This window comes from Triticum aestivum, chromosome 2A (genome assembly GCF_018294505.1).
Source record: "Triticum aestivum cultivar Chinese Spring chromosome 2A, IWGSC CS RefSeq v2.1, whole genome shotgun sequence".
In the NCBI taxonomy this organism is placed as follows: Eukaryota; Viridiplantae; Streptophyta; class Magnoliopsida; order Poales; family Poaceae; genus Triticum; species Triticum aestivum.
The window spans coordinates 65,480,681-65,496,907 of NC_057797.1; the positions used below are offsets into that span (position 1 = coordinate 65,480,681).

At 50.0% G+C, this 16,227-nt stretch overlaps 1 pseudogene; it reads right to left on the minus strand.

Annotated features, from left to right (window-relative positions):
- Positions 1–512: 512 nt before the first annotated feature.
- LOC123184740 (peroxidase 2-like) lies at positions 513–1,848 on the minus strand (annotated as a pseudogene).
- Between the last annotated feature and the right edge of the window lie 14,379 nt (positions 1,849–16,227).

A 16,227-nucleotide genomic window follows, 5' to 3' on the forward strand; every position in this document is an offset into this window, starting at 1 on the left:
CCCGATTCCTTGAAATCTTTTGCGTCTGATGTGTTCACTGGCCTGGACGTGCGCTGCTGCATCAGTGTTGAGGGTGCTGTTCGGATGCTCAAACACATGTCTAACGTGACAACTTTGAAAGATTTGGCATCGACCGCGTCCACTGAATCCTCTGGGTGTTCCTCAAGACCGATGTATTTTTTTAAGAGACCAATGTACTACATTATTATGGGATGTATGAGTACTTTGATGGTGTGTTTAATACTTTTGGAGCGTGTTTACCTTGAGATAAGGTTGCCATGTACTTTCTCCATTTAAGTTTAAAGGCACCTCTTGTATTTTGCGTCAAACTTTAACCACAAATTTGACCTAAGTCAAACTTTGACCACAAATTTGACCTAAGACATACTCCCTCCGTTTCATAATGTAGCTAGTGAGTATTATTAGGCTTTTAAAAGACAAAGGATGAAGCGACAATAATTCATATCGTAGAAGTCTGTTATACATCACAAAAAGGGAAGTTGCTCATTGATAGTTCCTATTGCACCACATGGCCTTCATGCCTTTGCACAGGGCCATTGACATACGTATATGACACATCTCGTATTTTCACAAGCTTATGGTCCAAGAAAGCGCTATAATGGCCGTTGCTAGCCTTATTAATCCCACATATATGACCATTTTTGCCCAATTAATTCACCTTGGAGCAGCTGATCCTGACCTGGCCCTGAGAGCCAGTCAACGGGCTAAGGTTCCCCATCTTCACCATGGCGGAGGCGAAGGCGCTGCTGAACGCCGCTGGGTTGCTTGCGAAGTTGTTGACGGTGTTGTCGGTGCCGCCACCGGTGCCCGTGAAGAGCACATGGTCGGAGTGCAGGAGCCCCTTCTGGGACTTGAGGTTGCTGTAGTAAGCGTTGTCAAAGGAGTACGGAGTCGACACGTCCAGATTGGCCAGGTTGCGGTCATCGGAGCCGGTCGGCTGGGGGCAGTTGGCTTTGAGCGACGTCGCGAAGCCGGAGTTGATGTTGGTCTCGTTGTAGAGTCTGTCCCTGAAGTTCTGGCACTGCGCCTGCCCGATGGTGTGGGCGCCGGAGAGTGCGACCATGTCGGTCACGGTGAAGCCCTTGCCGCCGAAGGACTGGGTGAGGTTTACGAGGTCGAAGAATGGGGGAGGTAGCTCGTTGTTCGCCGCCGCTTCGTTTGCGTTGGTGGAGTCCCTCCTTCCTAGAGGAACTGTCCACGAAGGCCCTCCCAACTGCACCAGATGAGAATCCCGGGTGAGCAAATTAGCCTGTCTACTTGGTGGTGATCACGACGTGACACAGGTTGGAGGTCTTACGGCGACGACGGAGTCGCGGGCGGCGACGGTGAGGATGTGGCGCAGGAGACAGTCTGCTTGCACATGGTCTCGAGCTGCGCCTTGATGCTGTCGATGACTTCGAAGCCTCGCAGTGACATCACGTTCGGGATAGCGTTTTGTTCCATGCCTGACAGCAGAACAGACGCGTCGCAACCCTGCACAGGTAGTTAAGCAGCATGGTTAACTCTGCACCCTGGCGTTTACAAACCAAAACTGCAACGAAAACAGGTGCGTGCCGGCTCAGTCTATGTATTTGAAGAGCTTACTTGGACGAAGCAATCGTGGAAGTGCAGCCGGAGCAGCGACGCGCCCATGCGGTTCTCCTTGTTCACGGCGGCCGTCACGGCGGACTTGATGGTCGCCAGAGCGTTCGGGCACGTCGTGTCGTAGAACGTCGGCGACAGCTGCGCCGACGCCGCCACGGCCAGGCACAAGAGCAACACGGCTGATAGAGACGAAGAGGCCATGTCTAGCTAGCTCAAATGCAACGTCACTTAATTGTGAATTTGTGGTAGGTCGAGACACTGGATGCAATGCCTTGCATTCCATGCAGATATATATAGCCGCTCGCAGGCTTGGTCATTTCCGGCACATGACGATTGTAGTGGCCACTGGCCAGTGCCCACATCTGCCGTTGGCGTGCAAAATTTTCCTCTTTTGCGGGGCCGTTACGGTGCAACTTGTGCATGCATGGAGGCAAGTGTCAAATCAACAGTTGCAGAATAATTCAAAGTCACAATCATCAACGGGATATTCACAGTTGCTTCAAACGTCTCAGATGACTAAGTTCTACTACTACGATAGAGTATATAGCTTGGAGATAGATGTGCAGTTTATATTTTAACTGACGGCCGGTCAATGAGATGCACTATGTGCTATTTTCACATGGCTATATACTATGAGCCTATGATTGATCGATGCTGTGAAATTGCCGCAGTTCCTGGCCAGATATGTGCCCCAAATTGAGCGCGAAACAAGATCATGGTTCTTTGCGCAGTGCACCTACGTGGTGCATTGGTACATTTGCTAGCACTTTAATGTATGTGATATAAGTCTCAGAAAAATGTATGTGGTATTCCACTATCCATCGATCATGGGCTGAGATTTTTGCGGATGGTTGAAGCAAGTGGTTGGTCGTGCAAACCATTCATCTATCTTTCTCCATCGTCATTCAAATTTCAATAGGATAAGAGGGTTGGGGTACTCTGAATCCAACAAGTGAGCATTTTATGCACGCGAGCAAAGGTAAACAAATAGTTCGTCCCACTAGAGACTGCAAATACAGAGACGTGGACACATTCAGACGAGAAAAAATTAATAATAATGCATGTGGACCAAGCCGCATTCAGGCTGGGATTGCTCTTGGCTCGCGACTATACATGGACTGATAGCTGATTTCATTAATCGAATGACCACGACATGCTAGTGGCCGGAGAGCGAACTGTGCAGACTACTAGTCTGCAGATAGGGATGCAGCATGTGTCTAGTCGTGTTTTGTTGACTGAGTCGAAGAGTTCCTGCTTGGCGGTTCTTTTTGGGGAATGAGCTGCACAGTACAATTAAACCAATAATACTACACACGAACTAATACGAGTGTTTTACTTAATTTTCCAAAACCATAACTCTCTCCCCACCTGATTTTCAGAGGGTGGACCCCTTCCCACCTAATCCAATCTCAAACCTCCACGTTAGCAGCTCCATCAAACCCTTAAAAAACACTCAGGTGGAAGAGTTAAGTTGAGTGTATGGGGCCAAATTTGGTTGGCCTTGTCGCATTCAGTATTTTAATCTAAACAATTTTGTACATGAAGAGAGGCCCTAATGGATATCCGATGGCATGGATACCCATTGGGTATGGGCATTGGGCATATTTTTAGCTAAATCATTGTTTTGATCTTGTCAGGAAACTTTAGTACGATCCGAGCCCTTTCAGATTTTTTAGCACAATCTGACAATTTTGATAACACCAAGGCTTATGATGTTTTTGCTCCATCTAGACATGCCAAACTTGCCGGCGTTTCTTCCATGGAGAGATAAGTGGTCGCGGCACGCGTAACCGGAAATGCCTCAAGCCTTGATGTTTCTTCTCAGGGCAAAAACGCCAGGCCCTATAGTGCTTCCAATAAGGTGCCACAATTTGGCGTTTCTGCCCTACCACGTAGGAGGTTAATGGCTACTTAACCAGGTCATGCCGGGATAGAAACGCTGACAAGTTTGGCATGTCTAGGTGGGACAGAAACACTAGAAGCATTGGCGTTGAATAAAAGGGTCAAATCATGCTAAATAATCTGAAAGGGGTTCAGATCATGTTAAAGTTTCCTAACAAGGTTAAAATAGTGATTTTGGCCCATATTTTCTACCCATGGATATCTTCTTGGGCATCGTTATGAATTTGGTATTGCTGGATCCGTGTAAAACCCGATCTATTTCCATCGTTTGAACCAACTTACAGCAAAGAACCACACACACACACACACACACACACACACACACACACACACACACACACACACACACACACACACACACACACACACACACACAAAAAAAAAAGACTAGGACAGCTACAAGAACTTGTGGAGTTGGCCGACCTATACCAGGAACCTAGTGGGTACGTATCTGGAAAGCAAGTAGTGCCTTAGGAGACACAGAGGAGAAGGAGTGTGATTGAAAGAAGCTGTCATTGAGGAGGAGCGGAATAGAACTAGGTAGGTAGGAGCACGTTGTCACGCCATCAATCTTCATTACTCCAGAGGACTACATGTCACCTACCTACACAAGAGTTAGTTCCTAGATTGTACCTTTGGGGTAGACAAGACACCGAAAGGGCAAAGGCCCGCCACCATTCAATTCGAGAGGATGTATGGTTTCTCCAAGAGCTGCAAGGAGTGCAAAGAGAAGCCACAATCAGTCGTTCAAGAAAGGTATGATGCTCATGAGGATCACCTCCACAAGCCTTGGCAAAATCTAGACAAGGTCTTCACCTCAGCTTGATGTTTCTATATCCATGCTAGAGCACGAGTAGGGCCGTTGAGACGGCCCCTCCACCATTACCATTGTTCGTAGCTTGCTACCCGCCATACACCTTGATACATTTATTTTGCATCACTATTTCATAAGATAAAATGCTCATTTATTACTCTTATTCAACTACAATTCCTCCATATTACATCGTTTTTCATCTTATTTTGCAAGTTTGCAACAGGAAGGAGGAGGCAGAAAGTTGTCAGCACTAGGGAATCAAGTTTACATCAAGAGAAGTTGTCAACCACGACAAGCAAGGACACATGTCCACCCGTTGCCTAGTGTCCTGCCTTTGCCGAGTATTTTCCCTAACACTCAATTTAGGCTGGTAAATTTACCGAGTGCCCGACAAAAAACATTTTGCAAAGTTTCTAGCACTCGTCAAACTGGTCGATTCTGATACTAAGTTGGCGGTGGCGGGAGGAGACTCCATACGCGGAGATAGGTGGTGGCAGGACCAGCAATGTGGGGGGGGGGCACGGGCAGTGAAGCCGTCTCGGCTTGCCGGAACTAAGGGGGTGAACAAATATATTACCGGTGGCGGGGAGCTGACGATATGGGGAAGGAAACTTCCTGCTGCTAATTTTTTTATTCGGAATTAGGAACTGGGAGGGAGCAAGATCTCCCAACTTATTAGGATGGAGGGGGTATGTTTTGGTTTATCCCAAAAGTGTTTTGAAAACTAAAGGGGTACTGAGGATGGGATAGAAGCGAGATCGAGAGACCGATCGAGATCGAGCCATTCATGCCAGGAGCAGGTGGAGTGGTGGAGCTATTCGAGCCAGACAAACAGCGACCGAGCGACGCGGCCGGCTATGGCGTCGAGCATTCGTCGGGCAAGCGTGAGGCGTGGTTGGGCGCTGCCGAGACAAGGACGCGGGAGATACCAAAGGAGTTTTGAAACGCGCGAGTCGTTGGAGGCGACTCGGGGTGACACGGGCGGCGATCCCGCTCCCCCCAGCGGTGCTGCCGCGGCGACGACGTGGGTGCTAGTGCGGCGGGGTCCCTATGGCGCCCCGGCGTCCCCTGCCCCGGCGCGCTTCCCTGGGGCGGGTCGTGCAGGCTGCGGTGGTTGGTTCTGGGCTTTGTCGGAGGATGTGTCCAACGAGGAGGATGAGATTTCCTCATCGCGGCTGGCTCCTCCTCCGACGGGGGCGACGCTGGGCGGTTTCGTGCTAGCGGCGACACAAGGCGGGGCTGGTCGGGGAGACCGCCGCCGCCGTTTTGCCCGGGTGGAGGCGGTTCGCGGGCGACAACGGTGCGCTGCTGGAGGCCAGAGGCGCAAATGGACTCGGGCGCTCGGGGGGCACGGCTGGCGTCCCCGCTGTCTCCCCGGCGTTCTGTGCCCGCAGTGGCTCCGGTGACGCCCGAGGAGTGGCTGCTCTCCCTGCCCTCCCCTCGACGGCGTCGATGGTGGCGGCGGCGGAGCGGGTGGCTGAGGTGGCTGACGCGCTAGGGTTGGCGTTGTCTGCCCCTTCCTTGGGCCTGCTGGGGGCCTCTTGGCCTGGGCCAGCCCCGCTCTGTCCTCTGGTCGTCGGGCCTCCTGGTGTGGGGCCCTTGGCGTCTGCGGGGGGGCCTTCGGGTTCATGTGCTGGGCCTGGCCCTGACAGCCCACGCGGTCGGCCTGCCCTGGGAGGGGCCCGAAAGCCCGCTTGCCAGCGCTATATATGGCTGTGCAGGGGCCTTCGCGGCCCCTCTCTAGGGTTTCCTGCTCGCCCCAGTGAGGTGCGGCGCCATCGTCTCTCCGTCAGATCTCTCGTTCCCATCCCCCCTCCTCCCCCTCTCACTCTGTCCTTTGCCGAGGCGACGACCATGGGTGACAAGCGCGCAAACAAGCGCCCGATGGAGCCTCCGCTCTTCGAGGAGGAATGGCGGCGTGAGAAGGCCCTACGGGAGCAGGCGAAGCGTGGCCAGCGGGCCAAGGCGGCTGGGCGTGCGGACGGCGGAGGCGGTTTTGAGCATGGCCAAGACGGCGGATCTAGCCGTGGCTACGGTGGCTACCAGGGCCACGACTCCGGATCTGGTTTCCACGGGCGTGAGGGGGATTGGGGTCCTCCACCCTGGTATGGCCAGCAAGAGAAGAAGAAGAAGTGCAAGCATGGGTCGCGGCGCCGCGAGCTGGAGCTTAAGCCATAGGAGCACCCCCTTTGCGGCGGTGGCCATGGGGACCCGTTGGCAAAAAAGCCACGGGCTTCGGCTGCACCGCTTGCGGTGGTCGCGCCCGATGCGCCGCGGGGCTCGGCGGACGCCCCCATCCCAGTCAAGGAGGAGGGCGGGGAATGCTTCAAGTGCGGCCGGACCGGGCACTACCAGGCCAAATGCACCTCCCCCCCTTTGTGTGATCTGCAAGCAAGAGGGCCACGCTTCGGCTTATTGCCCTTCACGGGGCAAGCAGCCGCATCTCCAGATCATGGGCAGTGCCATTCCGGGCGAGGGATTTTTCTGCATGGAGTTCGAAGAAGAAGAGATGGCGGAGGGCGACGACCTTAAAGTTGCCAATGGTGCCATTCTGTCAGCAGAGCCGGGGAGGCTTTCGCTGCGTACGCTCAAGCAGGAGCTGAAGCACATGGTGGCTAGAGACTGGGACTGGCAGATTGCGCAGGTTGGTGACAACGACTTTGCGGTGGTCTTCCCCTTTGCAGATCTATTGCATATGGCCAAGACAAGTGGCAAGCTTTTCCTCTCCATCAACGACATTACGGTGTTGCTTCGTGACTCGATCCATGAGACGATTGTGCCCCTCTCCATGCCAGAGGTGTGGCTCCGCCTTCATGGCATCCCCAAGAAGTACCGACGTGTCGATTGTCTGATGGAGGGGCTCAAGATGCTGTGCAGACCTATCGTGGTGGACGAGCTATCCCTCATCCAGGTGGGACCGGTGAGGATGAAGTTTGGTTGCAGAGCCCCTGACAAGATGAATGGTTTTGTGCAAGTTTGGTTTAATCAAGAGGGCTACGACATTCGGGTCGAGGTGAAGCGGCTCCCAAAGCGCCCTGGAGACGGGCCGGCGGCGCCTGGTCCTAACAACACACCCTCTCACCCAGGCGACAAGAGTGCTGGACCGCCTGGTCCGGGGACCAGAGGGACAGCTGGGCAGCAGCAGAAAGACCCAGGGGCCCAGGGCGGGCAACACACTGGTAACGAGGGCCGCGCTATGGATGTGGACATGGCCGGCCGTGAGGATGAACTTGAGGATAGAATGCCAGACACGTAAATTGACACGAAGACCTGGAATCAATTGGGTATCAAAGAACTTGCGCTCGACGAAGGGAAGGAGAACGCGGAGCATGGGGCGCTGGCGATCTCGGACACGGCTAGGAGCAGTCCGCCTCCGTCCCGCGCTCTGGTGGGGGCTTTCAATCTGGTGGGCTCGGTGTCGCTGCCTGCTGCTGGTCGCGCCGCTGCGGCTGTCGCCCTAACCTCCCCCAGTTTGCTCGGCTCGGACTCGGGTGTGGTGCTCAATGAGCCATCCATTCGCACCCTGTTGTCTACCCGTCGCAGCTCGGGGGGATCTGGGCATGCCCCTAAGAAAACGGCCGGGCGGAAGCCTCCTGTCAAGCAAGTTGCGCTGGCGCTCCCTTCGCCTGTGGCGCTGGCGTGTGTGGATCTTCAGGCTGCGCTGGGCTCTATGGGCACGGCGACCAAGGTGCGGCGCTCTCAGGCATCTCCGGGCCCCCAGCGTGCTCCAAGTGCTCGGGCCAAGGCGGCACTGGGCGATCTGTCTTCCTTGGAGAGTGCGCAGCTTCGACTGGCGGACAAGAACCTGGAGATTTCAGGTAACCAACCCCCTCCTTTAAGATTCTGAACGCGTTTACAGACCCGCAGCTAGCTTCTATCTTAGATTACAGCGGTTTCGAATTAGGAGCGGATCGTGGGGAGCTTGTGTCCCTTATCCATGCTCGCGAGGAGGCCCAAGCGGCTTTGGCAGAGGCCGCCGCTGCGACCAAGGCCAGGGAGGCCGATACCACGGCGCTGGCGGTCTCTGCTGACCCAGAGACTGCGGGTATTCCCACCATGCTAGTCCTATCGGAGGGGGCTGCCACAACCAGGGAGGTTGACGCAGCGCCATCGACGAGCCGAGCCCAGGCTAAGAAGCGTGTGGCAAAACCGGTGACCTCCAGAGGGGTTCGCCTTCGCAACTGTATTATCTGATGCGTTACATCTTTTGGAACATTCGGGGTTGCGGGCACTCGGGTCGTCGCACGCAACTTAGGGAGTATATCGCGCGCGAAAGGATTGACGTCGTGGCTCTCCAAGAAACAATCAGAGCAGACTTTTCGTATCGTGATCTTGCGGCCTATGATCCTCTCCACCGCTTCGTGTGGGGCTGGGTCCCTTCCATTGGCCATTCGGGCGGTCTTCTTCTGGGATGTAACTCTGATGTTTGTGATGTTGTAACTTGGGACGTGGGTTCATTTTTCATTTCCGTCACGATTAAGCATAGAGTCTCTCTAGCTTCCTGGGCGATTGTTTGTGTTTACGGCCCGGCCGATCACTCGCGCGCGGCTGATTTCCTGGGAGAAATCCAAGTCTTGGTCGGGGCCAAGCAAGCCGCTAACATACCCATTGTTCTTGGGGGCGATTTTAACCTTATTCGCTCGGGCGCGGACAAAAATAATGGCAACATAGACTGGCCTAGGGTCTCCCTTTTTAACAATGCCATTGCGGCTTGCGCATTGCGGGAGATCGCTAGGACAGGGGCTAGATACACGTGGAGTAACAAGCAACTCACTCCGATTCGGAGCGTACTGGACCGTGTATTCGTTACGACTGACTGGGAGGTGATCTTCCCCATGTGCACACTGGTTGCTGAAACAAGCATCGGTTCTGACCATGTTCCGTTGATCCTGGCCTCTGGGGAGGATAGGATCAAGCGTAGTCCACGTTTCTACTTCGAAACAGGGTGGTTCGAGGTAGAGGGGTTCATTCCTTTGCTCCTCGCGCGTTGGGAGCAAGCTAGGGCTGCGGCTGGTCGCTCCAGGGGTCCTCTTGACACTTGGGTTTCGGCGGCCGGGGCCCTGCGTGGTTTCCTCCGGGGGTGGGGTGCAAACCACGGAAGTGACTCTAAACGAGCTAGGAAGCTCTTATCGAGGAAATTAAAGCCCTTGATGTCCAAGCTGACTCTAGATCCTTTTCGGAAGCGGAGTGGGCTAACCGTTATGCCCTCGAAAACCAAGTGTTGGCCATCCTCAGGGAAGAGGAGGAATATTGGCGCCGGAGGGGTGGCGTCAAGTCGATTACCAAGGGGGACGCAAATACGGGTTATTTTCACGCCTTCGCCAACGGCCGAAAAAGGAAATCTTCGATCCTAAGATTGCAATCGGACCACGGGTTACTGGTCAGCCAAGCCGAAATCTCGCGACACATTTACGATTTCTTCCTTAACCTATTGGGAACAGCAGAAGAGAAGCCCCTACGCCTCCGTGAGGACTTTTTGGGGGAAGAATTGTTGGAAATATGCCCTAGAGGCAATAATAAAAGTGTTATTATTATATTTCCTTGTTCATGATAATTGTCTTTTATTCATGCTATAACTGTATTATCCGGAAATCATAATACACGTGTGAATAAATAGACCACAATATGTCCCTAGTGAGCCTCTAGTTGACTAGCTCGTTGTGATCAACAGATAGTCATGGTTTCCTGGCTATGGACATTGGATGTCGTTGATAACGGGATCACATCATTAGGAGAATGATGTGATGGACAAGACCCAATCCTAAGCATAGCACAAAGATCGTGTAGTTCGTTTGCTAGAGCTTTGCCAATGTCAAGTATCTCTTCCTTTGACCATGAGAGCGTGTAACTCCTGGATACCGTAGGAGTGCTTTGGGTGTATCAAACATCACAACGTAACTGGGTGACTATAAAGGTGCACTACAGGTATCTCCAAAAGTATCTATTGTTTTATGCGGATCGAGACTGGGATTTGTCACTCCGTGTAAACGGAGAGGTATCTCTGGGCCCACTCGGTAGGACATCATCATATGCGCAATGTGACCAAGGAGTTGATCACGGGATGATGTGTTACGGAACGAGTAAAGTGACTTGCCGGTAATGAGATTGAACAAGGTATTGGATACCGACGATCGAATCTCGGGCAAGTAACATACCGATAGACAAAGGGAATTGAATACGGGATCGATTGAGTCCTTGACATCGTGGTTCATCCGATGAGATCATCGTGGAACATGTGGGAGCCATCATGGGTATCCAGATCCCGCTGTTGGTTATTGACCGGAGAACGTCTCGGTCATGTCTACATGTCTCCCGAACCCGTAGGGTCTACACACTTAAGGTTCGATGACGCTAGGGTTATAAAGGAAGCTTGTATGTGGTTACCGAATGTTGTTTGGAGTCCCGGATGAGATCCCGGACGTCACGAGGAGTTCCGGAATGGTCCGGAGGTAAAGATTTATATATGGGAAGTCCTGTTTTGGTCACCGGAAAGGTTTTGGGCGATATCGGTAATGTACCGGGACCACCGGGAGGGTCCCGGGGGTCCGCCAAGTGGGGCCACCTGCCCTAGAAGGCTGCGTGGGCCATGTGTGGGAGGGGACCAGCCCCTAGGTGGGCTGGTGCGCCCCCCACAAGGGGCCAAGGCGCAAGGGAGAGTGGGAGGGGGCCAACCCTAGTCCAGATGGGCCTTAAGGCCCACCTAGTGGGCGCCTCCCCTCTCTCCCCCTCTTGGCCGCCTCCCCAAGTCCCATCTAGGGGTGGCCGCACCCCTTGGGGTGGGAAACCCTAAAGGGGGCGCAGCCCCCTTCTCCCCTATATAAATAGAGGCCTGGGGCTGCCCATAACACATGAGTTCTCTTCCTCTTGGTGCAGCCCTGCCTCTCTCCCTACTCCTCCTCTCCCATGGTGCTTGGCAAAGCCCTGCTGGATTGCCACGCTCCTCCACCACCACCACGCCGTTGTGCTGCTGTTGGATGGAGTTTTCCTCAACCTCTCCCTCTCTCCTTGCTGGATCAAGGCGTGGGAGACGTCACCGGGCTGTACGTGTGTTGAACGCGGAGGTGCCATCCGTTCGGCACTAGGATCTCCGGTGATTTGAATCATGACGAGTACGACTCCATCAACCCCGTTCACTTGAACGCTTCCGCTTAGTGATCTACAAGGGTATGTAGATGCACTCTCCTTCCCCTCGTTGCTGGTTTCTCCATAGATAGATCTTGGTGACATGTAGGAAAATTTTGAATTTCTGCTACGTTCCCCAACAGTGGCATTATGAGCTAGGTCTATTGCGTAGATTCTTTGCACGAGTAGAACACAAAGTAGTTGTGGGCGTTGATTTTGTTCAATATGCTTACTGTTACTAGTCCAATCTTGTTTCGAGGGTATTGTGGGATGAAGCGGCCCGGACCGACCTTACACGTACTCTTACGTGAGACAGGTTTCACCGATTGACATGCACTTGGTGCATAAGGTGGCTAGCGGGTGCCAGTCTCTCCCACTTTAGTCGGAACAGATTCGATGAAAAGGGTCCTTATGAAGGGTAAATAGCAATTGGCATATCACGTTGTGGTTTTGCGTAGGTAAGAAACGTTCTTGCTAGAAACCCATAGCAGCCACGTAAAACATGCAAACAACAATTAGAGGACGTCTAACTTGTTTTTGCAGGGTATGCTTTGTGATGTGATATGGCCAACAAGAATGTGGTGAATAATATGTGATGTATGAGATTGATCATGTTCTTGTAATAGGAATCACGACTTGCATGTCGATGAGTATGACAACCGGCAGGAGCCATAGGAGTTGTCTTTATTTATTGTATGACCTGCGTGTCATTGAAGAACGCCATGTAACTTACTTTACTTTATTGCTAAACGCGTTAGCCATAGAAGTAGAAGTAGTCATTGGCGTGACAACTTCATGAAGACACGATGATGGAGATCATGATGATGGAGATCATGGTGTCAAGCCGGTGACAAGATGATCATGGAGCCCCGAAGATGGAGATCAATGGAGCTATATGATATTGGCCATATCATGTCACAACTATATAATTGCATGTGATGTTTATTATGATTATGCATCTTGTTTACTTAGGACGACGGTAGTAAATAAGATGATCCCTTACAAAATTTCAAGAAGTGTTCTCCCCTAACTGTGCACCGTTGCTACAGTTCTTCGCTTCTAAGCACCACGTGATGATCGGGTGTGATGGATTCTTACGTTCACATACAACGGGTGTAAGACAGTTTTACACAGCGAAAACACTTAGGGTTAACTTGACGAGCCTAGCATGTACAGACATGGCCTCGGAACACGGAGACCGAAAGGTCGAGCATGAGTCGTATAGTAGATACGATCAACATGAAGATGTTCACCGATGATGACTAGTCCGTCTCACGTGATGATCGGACACGGCCTAGTTGACTCGGATCATGTAATCACTTAGATGACCAGAGGGATGTCTATCTGAGTGGGAGTTCATAAGATGAACTTAATTATCCTGAACATAGTCAAAAGACCTTTGCAAATTATGTCGTAAGCTCGCGTTTTAGTTCCACTATTTAGATATGTTCCTAGAGAAAATATAGTTGAAAGTTGAAAGTAGCGATTATGCGGACAGTAGAAAGCTTATGTCCTTAATGCACTGCTCAGTGTGCTGAACCCCAAACGTCGTTTGTGGATGTTACGAACATCGGACATACATGTTTTGATGACTACATGATAGTTCAGTTAAATGGTTTAGAGTTGAGGCACTAAAGACGTTTTCGAAACATCGCGGAACATGTGAGATGTTTCGAGGGCTGAAATTGGGATTTCAGGCTCGTGCCCATGTCAAGAGGTATAAGACCTCCGACGATTTTCTTAGCCTGCAAACTAAGGGAGAAAAGCTCAATTGTTGAGCTTGTGCTCAGATTGTCTGAGTACAACAATCATTTGAATCGAGTGGGAGTTGATCTTCCAAATGAGATAGTGATGTTTCTCCAAAGTCATTGCCACCAAGCTGCTAGAGCTTCGTGATAAACTATAACATATCAAGGATAGAGATGATGATCCTTGAGGTATTCGCGTTGTTTGACATCACGAAAGTAGAAATCAAGAAGGAGCATCAATTGTTGATGGTTGGTGAAACCACTAGTTTCAAGAAGGGCAAGGGCAAGAAGGGATACTTCATGAAAACGGCAAATCAGCTGCTACTCTAGTGAAGAAACCCAAGGTTGAACCCAAACCCGAGACTAAGTGCTTCTGTAATAAGGGAACAGTCACTGGAGCAGCATTACCCTAGATACTTGGTAGATGAGAAGGCTGGCAAGGTCGATAGAAGTATATTGGATATACATTATGTTAATGTGTACTTTACTAGTACTCCTAGTAGCACCAGGGTATTAGATACCGGTCGGTTGCTAAGTGTTAGTAACTCGAAATAAAAGCTACGGAGTAAACGGAGACTAGCTAAAGGTGAGCTGACGATATGTGTTGGAAGTTTTTCCAAGCTAGATATGATCAAGCATCGCACGCTCCCTCTACCAACGAGATTGGTGTTAAACCTAAATAATTGTTATTTGGTGTTTGCGTTGAGCATAGACATGATTGGATTATGTCTATTGCAATATGGTTATTCATTTAAGGAGAATAATAGTTACTCTATTTATTTGAATAATACCTTCAATGGTCTTGCACCTAAAGGAATGGTTTATTGAATCTCGATCGTAGTGATACACATTTTCATGCCAAAAGATATAAGATAGTAATGATAGTACCACTTACTTGTGGCACTGCCATGTAAGTCATAATGGTATAAAACGCATGAAGAAGCTCCATGTTGATGGATCTTTGGACTCACTCGTTTTTGAAAAGTTTGAGACATGCGAACCATGTCTATTGGTGTATACGCATGAAGAAACTCCATGCAAATGGATCGTTTGGACTCACTTGATTTTGAATCACTTGAGACATGCAAATCATACCACATGGGCAAGATGACTGAAAGCCTCGTTTTAGTAAGACGGAACAAGATAGCAACTCGTTGGAAGTAACACATTTTGATGTGTGCAGTCCAATGAGTGCTGAGGCATGCAGTGAATATCGTTATGTTCTTACTTCACAGATGATTCGAGTAGATGTTGAGAATATTTTCTTGATGAAACACAAGTCTGAATTATTGAATGGTTCAAGTAATTTCAGTGTGAAGTAGAAGATCATTGTGACAAGAGGATAAAATGTCTATGATATGATCATAGAGATGAATATCTGAGTTACGAGTTTTGGCACGCAATTAAGACATTGTGGAAATTGTTTTACAATTAATACCGCCTGGAACACCATAGTGTGATGGTGTGTCCGAACATCATAGTTGCACCCTATTGGATATGGTGCGTACCATGATGTCTCTTATCGAATTACCACTATCGTTCATGGGTTAGGCATTAGAGACAACCGCACTCACTTTAAAATAGGGTACCACGTAATTCCGTTGAGATGACACCGGTTTAGAGAAACCTATGCTGTCATTTCTTAAAGGTTTGGGGCTGCGATGCTTATGTGAAAAAGTTTCAGGTTGATAAGCTCGAACCCAAAGCGGATAAAATGCATCTTTATAGGACACCCAAAACAGTTGGGTATACCTCCTAATTCAGATCCGAAAGCAATATGGATTGTTTCTTGAATCGGGTCCTTTCTCGAGGAAAGGTTTCTCTCGAAAGAGTTGAGTGGGAGGATGGTGGAGACTTGATATGGTTATTGAACCATCACTTCAACCAGTGTGTATCAGGGCACAGGAAGTTGTTCATGTGGCACCTACACCAATTGAAGTAGAAGCTTATGATAATGATCATGAAGTTTCAGATCAAGTCACTGCCGTACCTCGTAGGGTGACAAGGATACGTACTACTTCAGAGTGGTACAGTAATCCTGTCTTGAAGGTCATGTTGCTAGACAACAATGAACCTACGAGCTATGGAGAAGCGATGGTGGGCCCAAATTCCGACAAATGGTTAAGAAACCATGAAATCCGAGATAGGATCCATGTATCAGAACAAAGCATGGACTTTGGTGGACTTGCCCGATGATCGGCAAGCCATTGAGATAAATGGATCTTTAAGAAGAAGACGGACGTGGATGGTGATGTCACCGTCTATGAAGCTCGACTTGTGGCGAAGAGTTTTTCACAAGTTCAAGGAGTTGACTACGATGAGATTTTCTCATCCGTAGCGATGCTTAAGTCCGTCGGAATCATGTTAGCATTAGCTGCATTTATGAAATCTGGCAGATGGATGTCAAAACGAGTTTCCTTACCAGTTTCGTAAGGAAAGGTTGTATGTAATACAATCAGAAAGGTTTTGTCGATCCTAAGGATGCTAAAAGGTATGCTAGCTCCAGCAATCCTTCCATGGACTGGAGTAAGCATCTCGGAGTTGGAATGTATGCTTTGATGAGATGATCAAAGATTTTGGTGTATACAAAGTTTATGAGAAACTTGTATTTCCAAAGAAGTGAGTGGGAGCACTATAGATTTTCCGATGAGTATGTGTTGTTAACATGTTGTTGATCGGAAATGACGTAGGATTTCTGGAAAGCATATAGGGTTATTTGAAAAGTGTTTTTCAATGGAAAACCTGGATTAAGCTACTTGAACGTTGAGCATCAAGATCTATAAGGATGGATCAAAACGCTTAATGGTACTTTCAAATGAGCACATACATTGACATGATCTTGAAGGTGTTCAAGATGGATCAGTCAAAGAAGAAGTTCTTGCCTGAGTTGTAAGGTACGAAGTTAAGACTTAAAGCTCGACCAAGGCAGAATAGAAAGGACGAAGGTCGTCTCCTATGCTTAAGACATAGGCTCTATAGTATGCTATGTTGTGTACCGCACCTGAAGTGTGCCTTGCCATGAGTTAGTCAAGGGGT